Below are 13,591 nucleotides of genomic sequence, written 5' to 3' on the forward strand. Positions count from 1 at the left end.
ACATATCAGAAACACACACACACACACACATGTATACAGTAAGAGGTCACAAAAGTACCACAACACGTAACACACACTTCCATTCACACACTCACACACTGCGTTACAGCCCAGGAAGTACGAACAATGGGTTAATATTGTGTTGCGGAAGCATGCTGTAATACACACAATGACACTTTTACTAACACACATACTGTAACACACACACACAGAGCTCGTTGTGTTCTGCTTCCTGTTTGGGAGATCTCCAGCAGCATCTGGATCAATGTCCGAAAGAGGGAGAAATGGGGGAAGGGATAAGTGTTGAAGTCTCTGAAAGCCTCCTCCTCTGAGCTCCAGCTCACCACGGAAAGACAGACGGGAGGGGAGGAGAGAGAGAGAGAGAGACAGAGAGAGACAGAGAGAGAGAGAGAGTAGATGTTGCCCAACTTAATCAGTACCTGACTGTTACACAGCTGAGATTAAGGATCTGTTTATTAAAGCTTTTCTTTCTTTCTTTCTTTCTTTCTTTCTTTCTTTTTTGTACCACTCCCTCTGAGGTCCGGTGGTCCTGATGTTCCACTCCTGAGGAATGTATAGTCCGGTTGCCATGGAGACGTTGCTGGTTGCCATGTTGAGTGCAGCTGATTTGTAATCTCTCTGATTAACACCGCTATTCTTTTCCTCAGCTGCACTAATTCCAGTCGTGCTGAGCAGGTCGCTGTCAGGGGGCCAGCAGATAACAGAGAGAGAGAGAGAGAGAGAGAGAGAGAAAGAGCGAGAGAGACAGACAGACAGACAGAGAGAGAGAGAGAGAGAGAGAGAGAGAGACAGACAGACAGAGAGAGAGAGACAGAAAAAAAGTAAGCGAGAGTGGCAGACAGTGAGAGACAGAAATAGACAGATAGTACAGACAGATGAGAGAGAGAGAGACAGAGAGACAGAGAAACAGAAAAGTGTGCGAGAGTGGCAGACAGTGAGACAGAAAATTCAGACAGATAGGACAGACACAGATAGAGAGATAGACAGACAGGCAGAAACAGACAGACAGGATAGGTACAGTGAGACAGAGAGAAAGAGACAGACTGAGAGACAGACAGGCAGGATTGAGAGACACAGAGAGAGAGGGAGAGAGAGAGAGAGGACAGATATAGTAAGACAGAGAGAAATAGAGAGAGCAAGAGAGAGGGGCCAAACAGAGAGAGAGAGAGAGACAGATAGGACAGAGAGAGAGAGACAGACTAAGAGACTGTAGCTCTGTTCCAGTTAGTTGTCACTGTATCACATCAGGCCTGGATCAGCTACACACATGAATCGTTCTGATTTTCATTTTCATCTTTTAATTATATCTCTGATCATCAAAATCTGACCGGTTATTATTTCTCCTCATAGCGGTTGATTCAGTAATGCTCTGAGATGCTTTTCTGCTCATCACGGATGTACAGAGTGATTACTGTAGTTACCGTAGTCGTCCTGTAGCTCCACCCTCGCTCCAACTGTGCCACTTTGTGTTTTATTTTCAGTATCTCAGTCTCACATATAGTGAGTGTGTGGTAAAGCTACACAAAAACAACACACACACACACACCAGCTTCTAGCAGTGTGTAATGTTACTATGTGATGTGAGTCACTCTATATATGTATAGATAGATAGATAGATAGATAGATAGATAGATAGATAGATAGATAGATACAACTTTATTGTCATTGCAAAGTACAGGTACATGGCAACAAAATGCTGTTTAGCATCTACCAGATGGAGCTTGTCAAGATGCTCTCAATGATGCAGCGGTAAAAGTTGGTCAAGATCTTGGGGGATAGGTGAACTTTCTTCATTCTCCTTAGGAAGTAAAGAGAGAGAGATATAATGAGAGAGAGAGGTATAATGCTTGTATTTGGCTCCGGTGAATAAGACACTGTTTACATATGCCAAACTTTCGTTCCTCGTTTGTTTAATAGCATGATGCTAACTTTAGCCAGCTGTGTGTTCTTCGGTTCCAACAGCAGGACGTTAAACCTGGACGTAGTATTTCTGAAAACGTTCGTCACAGATGATTCAGATCAGCAACAGCTGGCAGCTTCGGCGGTGTAATGAAACACGTCACCATGATGGTGCAGGTTTGGGGCGTTTGTGTCGACATATAGGATAGGTAGATGTTTTTCCAGCTGTTACTGCACACGTATACGTCACGTTTATGTTCTAGCTGACTGGAAACCGAACGCTCGAACATCTGGATTTTGTTCAGCGACTCTAGTTTTTTTAACACGATCCGTTGTTTTTTTTCTTTTCCCATGTGATCATTGTGCCTAATTACATGCAGTTATTTATTGAGCTAAATTATTTTGATTTAAAAAACAAACAGATTTTGTGATCAGAGAGAGGAATAGTGGCTAATTTTCTGCTTTTAAATCAAAGACAAAAATACAAAACGTGTATGAACATGAAAGTATTCTTAATGGTTAAAGTAACGGAGTGTCTCGTAGTTTCTAATGTCGATTTAATGTTTGATAAACCACACCCACATGATACTAAACCACACTCCTGTTTGTTAAACCACACCCACATGTCATTAACCACACCCCTCATGATACTAAACCACACCCATGTTTGATAAACCACACCCACATGACACTAAACCACACTCCTGTTTGTTAAACCACACCCACATGTCATTAACCACACCCCTCATGATACTAAACCACACCCATGTTTGATAAACCACACCCACATGATACTAAACCATACTCCTGTTTGATAAACCACACCCACATGTCATTAACCACACCCCTCATGATACTAAACCACACTCCTGTTTGTTAATCCACACCCATATGATAATAAACCACACCCCCCATGATACTAAACCACACTCATGTTTGTTAAACCACACCCATGTTTGCCATGTTTGATAAACCACACCCACATGATACTAAACCACACCCATGTTTGTTAAACCACACCCATGTTTGTTAAACCCCACACGTTTTCACCCTGACATTATACTAAACCACACCCATGTTTAATAAACCACACCCACATGCTACTAAACCACACCCCTACCCCTCACCTATACACAGCTAACCCACACCCCTTACATATAGTTGCTAATTTTCTGCTTTTAAATCAAAGACAAAAACACAACTTATTTATAAACGTGAAAGAATCATGAATGGTTAAAGTTACAGAGCGTCTCGTAGCCGTGTGTTTCTAATGTCGAACCCTCCATGTGCTTGTCTGATGTTCTGTAACCAGACTTTCAGGGAGAAGTGTCTCTGTGTGTTGGATTGCGTGTAATAAACTAAACAGCTTTCAACACTTCCTCTGTTGTCCCTTGTTTCCAGATGTTCTGTGAAGAAAATGGCTGACAGGCAGGACTTTACACGTCCATTCTAATCACAGAGGCTTTTTATTTTTTTGGAGCCGCTCTGAAAATGTGCCTCCTTGTGATTTGATGTGAAAGTTCACTTCAGTTCTCAAAGGTCTAAACACACACAACACACACACAACACACACACACACAAAAAACACACACAACACACAAAAAACACACACAAACACAACAAACACAAAACACACACACACAAAACACACACTAAACACACACAGACAGACACACACACTAAACACACACAAAACATACACACACTAAACACACACACACAAAACACACACACACAAAACATACACTAAACACACACACAGAACACACACACAAAACACACACACAACCCAAACACACAACACACACACACAACACACACGTGAATGAGGTGGTGCAGTGATTCTTGCTTTGTTGGACACGTCAGTGGTTGCATTCGTTCAGTATGGGAGGTATTTTAGAGAGGTAGATTCTGTTAGACAGATGTGCGTCTCAGGGATGGAAGGATGGATGGAAAGACAGAAAGAGAGAGAGAGAGAGAGAGAGAGAGAGAGAGAGTGTGTGTGTGTTAGAACTAGTTAGAATCTAAACTATCTATCAAATATACAATAGAAATGAAAAATAGTAAAATGAGCTATATGACATTTTACTATTTTTCATTTCTACTGTATATTTGATAGATAGATAGATAGATAGATAGATAGATAGATAGATAGATAGATAGATAGATAGATAGATAGACTCACTTTCCACTTTATTAGGAACACTGGTTGTCTAATAACCCAAGCCCACGGAAGCAATACAATAGAGAGAGAGAGAGAGAGAGAGAGAGAGAGAGAGAGAATTCTGAGAAAGTGTGTCATTCTCCATATGTGTGATGACTTTATCCAAACATCACCACTGTCTACTTACAGAGTCATCACTCTGTGTGTGTGTGTGTGTGTGTGTTGTTTAATCATGGCAGTTTTGACACTGAGAGACATTTCAGTGTGCTTTTTACTTTAAAACTATAAGAGGATTTAGATTATTAAGGGTATGTACTGTACCTACAGGGGCACAAAGGTAAAAGACTGAGTGTGTGTGTGTGTGTGTGTGTAACAGTGATTCATAGACAGAGTTTTTCTAAATGGTTCTGTACTGACTGTGGACAGTGTTTTGACCGTGCATGTCTGTGTGTTCAAGTGTGTGTGTGATGGTATGTCTGTATGTGTGTAAGAGTGCGTGTGCAAGTATGTTAGTGTGTCCCCGTGTGTGTGTGGGGGGGGGGGGGTATTGAATGAGGAATGAGCTCATTACTAAAGAACATTTTATTAGTCAGGAGAAAAACAAAAGATGGCATTGTCTCCTTTGATCTCTTCAAACTCTCACTCACACACACTCACACTCACACACACACACATTCATTCTTGGTCCCTTGATCTCACAGAGTTATACACATAGAGCTCATAATTAGGGCTGAGCAGAAGAGTGTGTGTGTCTTGGTGTGTTTCAGAGTGGACACGAAAAGCTCAACCAATCAAAGGGAAGTATGATGTTTGTGGGCAGAGTCTGTTACCATCGGTGACACTGTAGAGCAAGTGTGTGTGTGTATGTGTGTGAGAGTGAGTGTGTATGTGTGTGTTTGTAAATGAGTGTGTTTGTGTGTGTGTGAGTGAGTGAGTGAGTGTGTATGTGTGTGTAAATGAGTGTGTGTGTGAGTCAGTGTGTGTGTGTGTGTGTACTTTCTAAGCACATCTTGTGGTCAGATTTCTTCCTGTTCTGTAAATGTTAAAAAAAATTTGTGCCAGCTCTGTATTTAGCCTGACGCCGTGACCCTGACAGTTAGGGTTGTTCTGTACCACAGATGGTCCAGTCGGAGCTGCCCAGTCCAAACACTGTCTGGATTCCAGTCGGACACACCGCCAGCACACCAGCACACCCTCACGCTCCTTCTCTCTCACAATAATATCGGAAATTTATAAACAATTCCCTCATCCCATGTGGCAGAGCAAAGCTGGCTGTGCTGCCTGCATAGGAGGGGCATAACCTCACTCACCTGTCAATCACGGCCATGCCAGCCAATCATCAGCCTCTGTAAGCTCGGGTATGCGGAAGAGGGCAGATACCACTTTGTGAACATGTTCTTTTGCCTTCATGTGTCTTAGAGGAATCATGTGTTACCGTTAAACCTCCCGGTTATTAGCTGTAGCAAATCATCCCTACATTTACATTGTTTGTTTGTGTTTGTTTGTTTGTTTGTTTTAAATATCAGCCTGTATCACCAGACAGGAACATAGAACAACAAGAACAAAATTGCACTGTTGCTGCTCAGCTTTGGTTTCTTCTGTCTGCCTTACTGCGACGCACACACTCACAACCCACTGCACACACACACACACACACACACAACTAACTGAACACACACACACACCGCTCACTGTGAGGAAAGAGAGAGAAAAACAAAAACAGGGCATTAGAAGTAAGTGCTGCATCATTATGTGTTCAGCTTGTCTCACAAATCATACCCTCCTCCTCCTCTACCCTCCTGTTACCATGCCAACAAGATGCTAAACCACGCCCCAAATGCTGTTAATCGTACCCTACATACTGAGAAACCCCATCCACATGTTACTAAACCACACCCATGTGTTATTAAACCACACTCAGATGCTACTAAACCACACCCATGTGTTATTAAACCACACTCACATGCTAATAAACCACACCCATGTTTGATAAACCACACCAGCATGCTACTATACCACACCCATGTTTGATAAACCACACCCACATGATACTAAACCACACCCATGTTTGATAAACCATGTCCTCATGATACTAAACCACACCCAAGTTTGATAAACCACACCCGCATGCTACTAAACCACACCCATGTTTGATAAACCATGTCCTCATGATACTAAACCACACCCATGTTTGATAAACCACACCCGCATGCTACTAAACCACACCCATGTTTGGTAAACCACACTTGCATGTTACTAAACCACACCCTATGATTGGTAAACCACACCCATGTTTAATAAGCCACACCCACATACTACTAAACCACACCCATACATTGTAACCCCCCACCTACACACAGCTAACCCACACCCCTTATGTTGGTAACCACACTCACGCACTGTTAAAACATGCCTACATGCTAATAAACCACACCCACAAACTGCTAAACCCCAGCCCACATGCTGTATCTCATTTCTTAGTTTAGCTTTATGATATCGTATAAAGACTTGTCCAGAACATACTACTAAATATTTCAGATCCTCACGACTTGAGTTGTATGGCCCTCACCATACTCGGTGTTTACTGCAATAAAAAAAACAAACTCTGCCCCAGTTTACGCTGACCTTTTCAGAGAAAAGACCCCCACACACAGTCACTGTAACACTTTACACATTACATAAATATCTCAAACCATGCTGGAGAATTTCATAAATTCTTCAGTTCAAAACACATTCCAGTTCCATATTTTATATCTACACTCTCATGCTGCTAAACCACACCCACACATTACCAAACCATACCCAAACACTGCTAGACCACACCTCTCATGCTGCTTAACCACACCCATACACTGCTAAACCACACTCCTGATGCTGCTAAGCCACACCCCTGATGCTGCTAAACCACACTTACACACTACTTAAACACACCCCTCATCTTGCTAAACCACTCCCCTCTTGCTGCTAAAGCACACCCTTCATGTTGCTAAATCACACCCACACACTGCTAAACCACACTCAAACACACATAAACCCCTCATGCTGCTAAACCACACTCCTTATGCCATTAACCAACATTCACACATACACGCACACACACATACACCCCTCATGCTTCTAATTCACACATACCCACTGCTAAACCACACCCACATGCTGCTAAACCACAAATACACACTGCTAAGCAACACTCCTTATGCTGCTAACCAACACACACACACGTCATGCTTCTAATCCACACATACCCACTGCTAAACCACACATACACCACTTATTCTGCTAAACCACACCCCTCATGCCTTTAAAGCACACCCACACACTGCTAAACCACAGTCAAACACGCATACTCTCCTCATACTGCTAAACCACACCCACACACTGCTAAACCATACACACAAACACACATACACCCCTCATACTGCTAAACCACACCCACACACTGCTAAACCATACACACATACACCCCTTATTTTGCTAAACCACACCCCTCATGCTTTTAAACCACACCCACACTCTGTATATTGTAAGCTTTCACGTATTATTATATTATTATTTTCAGTCATTTATACAACAAGCAGTTAGAATAAATAGTTGATCAGAAAATGATTTCCTCTACACTGTGTAGAGTAGAAGTTATTATAGTATAGCTAGATGAACTGTGGTATTGTTGGGATTTGGATCAGATTAGTTTGGTATAGGAAGGTAATCACGGCGGCGCTGATATTCAGCAGAACCACAGGACTTTATACGACGGTTATAATAAACAAGCAAAAATTTGAAGGAAGTGACATTTCAGAAACAAATGTTTTGCTTGTTTTTGGTCCGCTAGATCCCAAAAAGTCACCTTAAAGCATGTCGGCTAAGCTACTTTCATTAAAATCGGCGTCGTGTTTTCCTTTTTATCTTCGTCTGCCGAACTTTAAGCGAAAAGTTCGACTGATGATGTCATTACGGTTACTGTAGCAACCGTGTTGAAATAGGAATCGGATTTTTACTTGGTGAAGAGAGAGACGAGAGGTTTGTGATATTACACAGTGAAACATCACCCTGAAGGTAGACTCTTGGAACAGATCTCGACCAATCAGATTAGTGAACCATAACTAACCGGATTATACTGGTTTATTAAGAGTTGTTTAGATTTATAGGCTACAACTTTAAACCTGGACATTTTCTCAGTCAGATATTCAAGCAAATGAAGCCCACGCATGCTTCTGGGACTTTTTCTAATGTGATTGATTACAAAAATTAATTCTAATTTAATTCTAACTCATCAGACCACATGACATTCTTAACGTATTACACTGTATCACACACGGATGGTTCATAAATACATCTCTTTAATATAACACAAAGACGTTCGACCATTAAATTGTGTTTGTATTCTCAGAAATGTGCCCAGAATATTGGAAGCTGAAACGTGTATGCCCTCCGTACCTCAACCGCATGCACAGGGAAATGTCATTATCCTGTCATCAGAGCTGCTATTACTGAAACACGGCTTGTTTTATGGGAGTGTTGTGTGTTTCCTGAGTGCTGTATATTATTATTAAAACCACTGGCCATCACTCATTAAACTCTGGAGTGTAAATAGTGAGGGCTTTATAGCTCCGGTTGGTTCTGGAGAAGCAATTTGTCTGTTGGAGACGCAATCATGAGTGAATGTTTTACAATTTTGAGGGTTTGGTCGAAAAAAAGCGGAAAATGATAAACCACACACGTTTGAAACTTTCAACATCCCAGATATCTCATTAAGTGTGAGGAAACATTGACCGAGGATGTGTGACGATCTGCTGAAGAATGAAGTCATATGACTGCAGTGAAAGGATAATAATAATAAGAACAAAAATAAAGACATTAAAATCCCCAGTTTTCACGCTAAGCTCAAGTTATCCTCCTTCTAAACCACAGGTATAGGATCAGTACGCTTTTAAGGTGTTTAGCTCCTCATTACGCAGCCAAACGAAATGGTGTTACAACTGAACGTCACGACTCGATGCTTAGCAGCTTCATATCACGTGAAAACCAAGCTCTGTTCATAGACTCAGACGGCAAAACACTGAACACCATGGAATCAAGCAGGAAATATGCAGCGTGTGACACTGAAAAGTTAGTGGAATTTGCATATTAGCAAACACACCTGGCCAACTTAGAAAGCTATACTACTTAGAAAGATAACAATACCTGCTCGAGTGCAGAACAGCAGACTTGTCCACTTTTTCCTGACTGATAGCAGTCACATGATATGCATCACTCAACTTGAACTTTGCCCTATTCCGCGAAGTCACAGACACTAGTGATTGGCTAGTGTCGCTGTGATTGACAGGAGAGAGAAAGTAACACACACATCACTGACAGAGCATGGGCAGGTTTGCTCTCTTGAGCTCTCTCCCTCATGAAGGGTTTGAGGTTGGAGTCAAGTTTGAAATGACATCATACAAAGTGTGATTTCGGAGTAATTGAACCAAAACACTGACAAGCCTTAAGGCTAGAAATATTAAACGTAGCGTATTCCATCTGTCGGAGTTCAATGTGTTGTGTATTACAATTCATTTTAAAGCATTTTTGCCATCTGGGATTGTGTTACAGGACAATTTCTCAAAGTCTCACACAGTAACGTGTAACGGCTGTGTTCTCAGCTCACGTTACGTCTCTGTCATTCGTGTTTGTAACGTCGCTTCCATCTGTTTTTCTTCTGTTTGGCTTGGTGGCCATGCAGGGGATCAGTCCAACATAAACACTCATACGCAATCCTGTGCTCATGTCTCCTTATAAACTCATACACACACACACACACACACACACAATCCCATGCTCATGTACACATAGACATACAGCACATTGTATACAAACTGTTCAGAGAATGTGTCCTTATACACTAATACACACACACACATACACACTGTATACACATTGTTCAGAGAATGTGTCCTTATACAGTAATACACACACACACACACTGTATACACATAAACTAATACACACACATGCATACCCACACACAAACGCACACACACACGCACACAATTTTGTGATCACGTACACAGACATACAGGACAGTATATACACACTGTTCAGAGAATGTGTCTTTATAAACTCATACACACACACACACACATTGTTCAGAGAATGTCTCCTTATACACTAATACACACACACATACACATTGTTCAGAGAATGTGCACATTGTTCAGAGAATGTGTCCTGATAAACTAATACACACATACACACACATTGTTCAGAGAATGTGTCCTGATAAACTAATACACACACACTCACACACACACACATTGTTCAGAGAATGTGTCCTGATAAACTAATACACACACACTCACACACACATACACACACAATCCCTGGCACACACATGGCATTTTATTTATCAAACAGCTCTACAGTATGTGTACAGAGAATATTGCAAACGTGTGTGTGTGTGTGTGTGTGTCAGGTAGTTTGGTTGCCCAAGATGATGCCAGTGGGCTCGCATATGCTGCTGCTGTGTGTTAGAGCGTGGAGTTTTGTGCCCTCATAACTCATAACTCTCAGACACGTGTCATACAAAACCAGTCCACTGCCAGCAGCCTGGAGCTACTCTCTCTCTCTCTCTCTCTCTCTCTCTCTCTCTCTCTGTGCTTGGCTTAACTCAATTTCTCACCTGCTGTTTCCGTTCCCCATTTCTCTCCACCTCTCAGATGGATGAGTGTTTGTGGGATATTGTGTATGGAGAATTTGGCACTAAGGATCCCGCTAATCCCGTGATCTTGCTCATGTGGCTTATCGTCGCTATAAATCCCACCTTTAACCCCGGGGTAGAGGGACGTCTTTTTTTAATTTCGAAGTCTTTTTCCCCCGAAGTCTTTTTCCCCCGATCTCTGAAGTAGCATCAGCACTGCTTTTACTGTGTTAACTCCACTGTACTGTGTGAAACGATGCTGTGTTCTGGCTTGTCTCTTAGCAACAGACAGCCAATCAGAAACTGAGCAATACTTTGAACTCATGATTTGTACGGTTACGGAATCCTCACGTGTTGTGTTTTTTGTTTCATTTCTTGTGTTTTTTCTTGCTTTTGTGAGTCTCAAGAGGCTTGAGGAAGCCAAGGAGGATTGACGATGTCATTTTATAGTTTTTAAATCATGCAGAGATTTCTAATGTCAATCTGTAATGTGTCAAACGAATCCTCTTACACAGCTTGTGTGAGTTTACTCCATAGGAACGCAGATCTGGTAATGTTTCCTCATTCTGATGGCTTTATATATGAAGTTGACAGCAGGTGACAAATTACAAGTTGCTCGGTTTTGCTTCGAGGGACATTTTGCTGGCTGGTTTAGGATCTCCTCAGAGCGGGAGGTGTTCAAACCGTGTGTCTCGTGACAGAAAAACACTTCCTGTGAAAGAAAATAGAGATCATTGATGTGAAATAATGTGTATCAGTGTGTATCTAAAGCATATAACCCCAGCGAACTGTAATAATCAGTGATTTAAAGTGGTTTAATAGAGTAAATGGGGATGATGGGAAATGTTTGATGCATCTGCCTGATAGAGAAGAATCACTGCAAACCAGTACAAGGTTCTTCAGACTCATCAGGTTTATTCTGTGATCAAACATTTGAGAGATGACTCCGCCCACACCGACAGGGCTCGTGGAATGGTGTGATGAGTATGAAAATGATGTATAATGATGTATCCCGGAGGAGCTTTTGGACTATTAGACATGTTACACAGCACTCTCTATTATCTAGTTTCCTCCACTTTCTCCTCCAATACAGGCCATATATTGTATTTTGGAAGAGTGGTGTTCACCCCTTCTGAAAAGACTGAAGCCAATAAATTCCTCCACTTCCTCCCTCTGTTCTTCCCGTGCTCCAGGGGTTTCCTCAGGGGTTCTCTGGTTTTCTTAGTCCTAAGACATGTTAATGGTGTGTGATTGTGACTTGTGATGGTTTGGTATCTTGACCAGGATAAGCAGTATAGAGGATGGATGGATGGATGGATGGATGGATAGATAGAATGACGAATTGAATTATTCACGGATGCATGTATGGATGGATGTATAGATGAGTGGATGGTAGGATGGATGGAGAGAAGGATTGGTGGACGGTAAGATAGATGGGTGAATGGATAGATAATTGGAAGGATAGGTAGATGTATATATAGATTAATGGATGGATGGATGAATGGATGGATGGATGGATGAGTGAAAGATAGGATGGATGGAGAGAAGGATTGGTAGACGGTGAGATAGATGGGTGAATGGAGAGATAAATGGAAGGATGGGTGGATGTATATATGGATGGATGGATGGAATTATTCATGGGTGCATGGATGGATAGATGGATGGAGAGAAGGATTGATGGATAGGTGGGTGGACGGTAGGATGGATGGGTGAATGGACGAATGGATGGATATATAGATGCATGGATGGAAAGATAAATTGAATTATTCATTGATGCATGGATGGATGGAAAGAGGGGTGGGTGGATATATAGATGGATGGATGGATGGATGGATGGATGGATGGATGGATGGATGGTTGGATGGATGGATGAATAGATGAAAAGATCTATGTATGGATGGATGGATGGAGGGTAGGAAGAATGTAGAGAAGGATTGGTGGTTGGATATATAGATACATGGATGAATGGATGGATAGACGTAAAGGTCGGATGGATGGATTGATTCATGCATGGATGGATGGATGGATGGATGTCTGGATGGATGATGGTATTTACAGCTGTCCTGATTAATTAGTGTTTCTTTTCTTCAACCAGAGCACAGTTTTGAAATCTGTCTCTTTTATAATCAGACATTTGGTAGATAGAGAAATGTTAGATAGAAGATCATTCTTCAAAACCCTAAAGTATTCCTTCACACAGTGCTCTGTATCTGTTCGCTTGTTCAGTAGAGGACACGAGAGGTAACTGGGGTCACTGCTGAGATATAAACAGGCAAAAAGAATGTTTCCCTCTGACATGGTTGTAATGGGTTTCTGATGTGTTTTGGACCAGTGTCTGTGTGTTTCTGTCTAAACTGTGCTTTGCTAAGCAGAAATGGGTGGGCTATAAGTCAGGGGGAATTCCAGTCGTCCAAATTACAATTTCCAACTATATGTGTGTGTGTGTGTGTGTGTGTGGTGTGAGTGAGTGTGTGTGTGTGAAACTATTTTGCTTGGCCACTTGGCCATAGGTAAAGCTGTAGTGTGTGAAACACTTCTATGGTCCATACCGTGTCCTCCCTGGTGGATTAATCTCTATGGTGACAGATGTTTGTTGTGGGTGGGAGGCAATGACATGAGAACATTTAGCATCTGGTTGGCTGACAGTGCTAGCCTGCATGGATCTGTGAACTTGGCTACACAAGACTTTATGTAAAGAGCATGGCGACAATTCTAACGGTCAGATCTCAACTACTGGCCACGAGTCAGCTCTGGATCACTGACGGTGGCGTCAGTCATCATGAGGTGATGTTAAAAACTGGATAGCATCATAGCATAGCATCCCTATGTGGCTAGCT

The 13,591-nt window shown here is 41.9% G+C and overlaps 1 protein-coding gene across 6 annotated transcripts in view; it reads left to right on the top strand.

Moving 5' to 3' along the window:
• sash1a (SAM and SH3 domain containing 1a) overlaps positions 1-13,591 on the top strand; it is a 330,459-nt gene that overhangs the window by 233,394 nt on the left and 83,474 nt on the right. The gene's annotated exons all lie outside the window — the stretch shown is intronic.

Source organism: Hemibagrus wyckioides, linkage group LG06 (genome assembly GCF_019097595.1).
Source record: "Hemibagrus wyckioides isolate EC202008001 linkage group LG06, SWU_Hwy_1.0, whole genome shotgun sequence".
Classification (NCBI taxonomy): Eukaryota; Metazoa; Chordata; class Actinopteri; order Siluriformes; family Bagridae; genus Hemibagrus; species Hemibagrus wyckioides.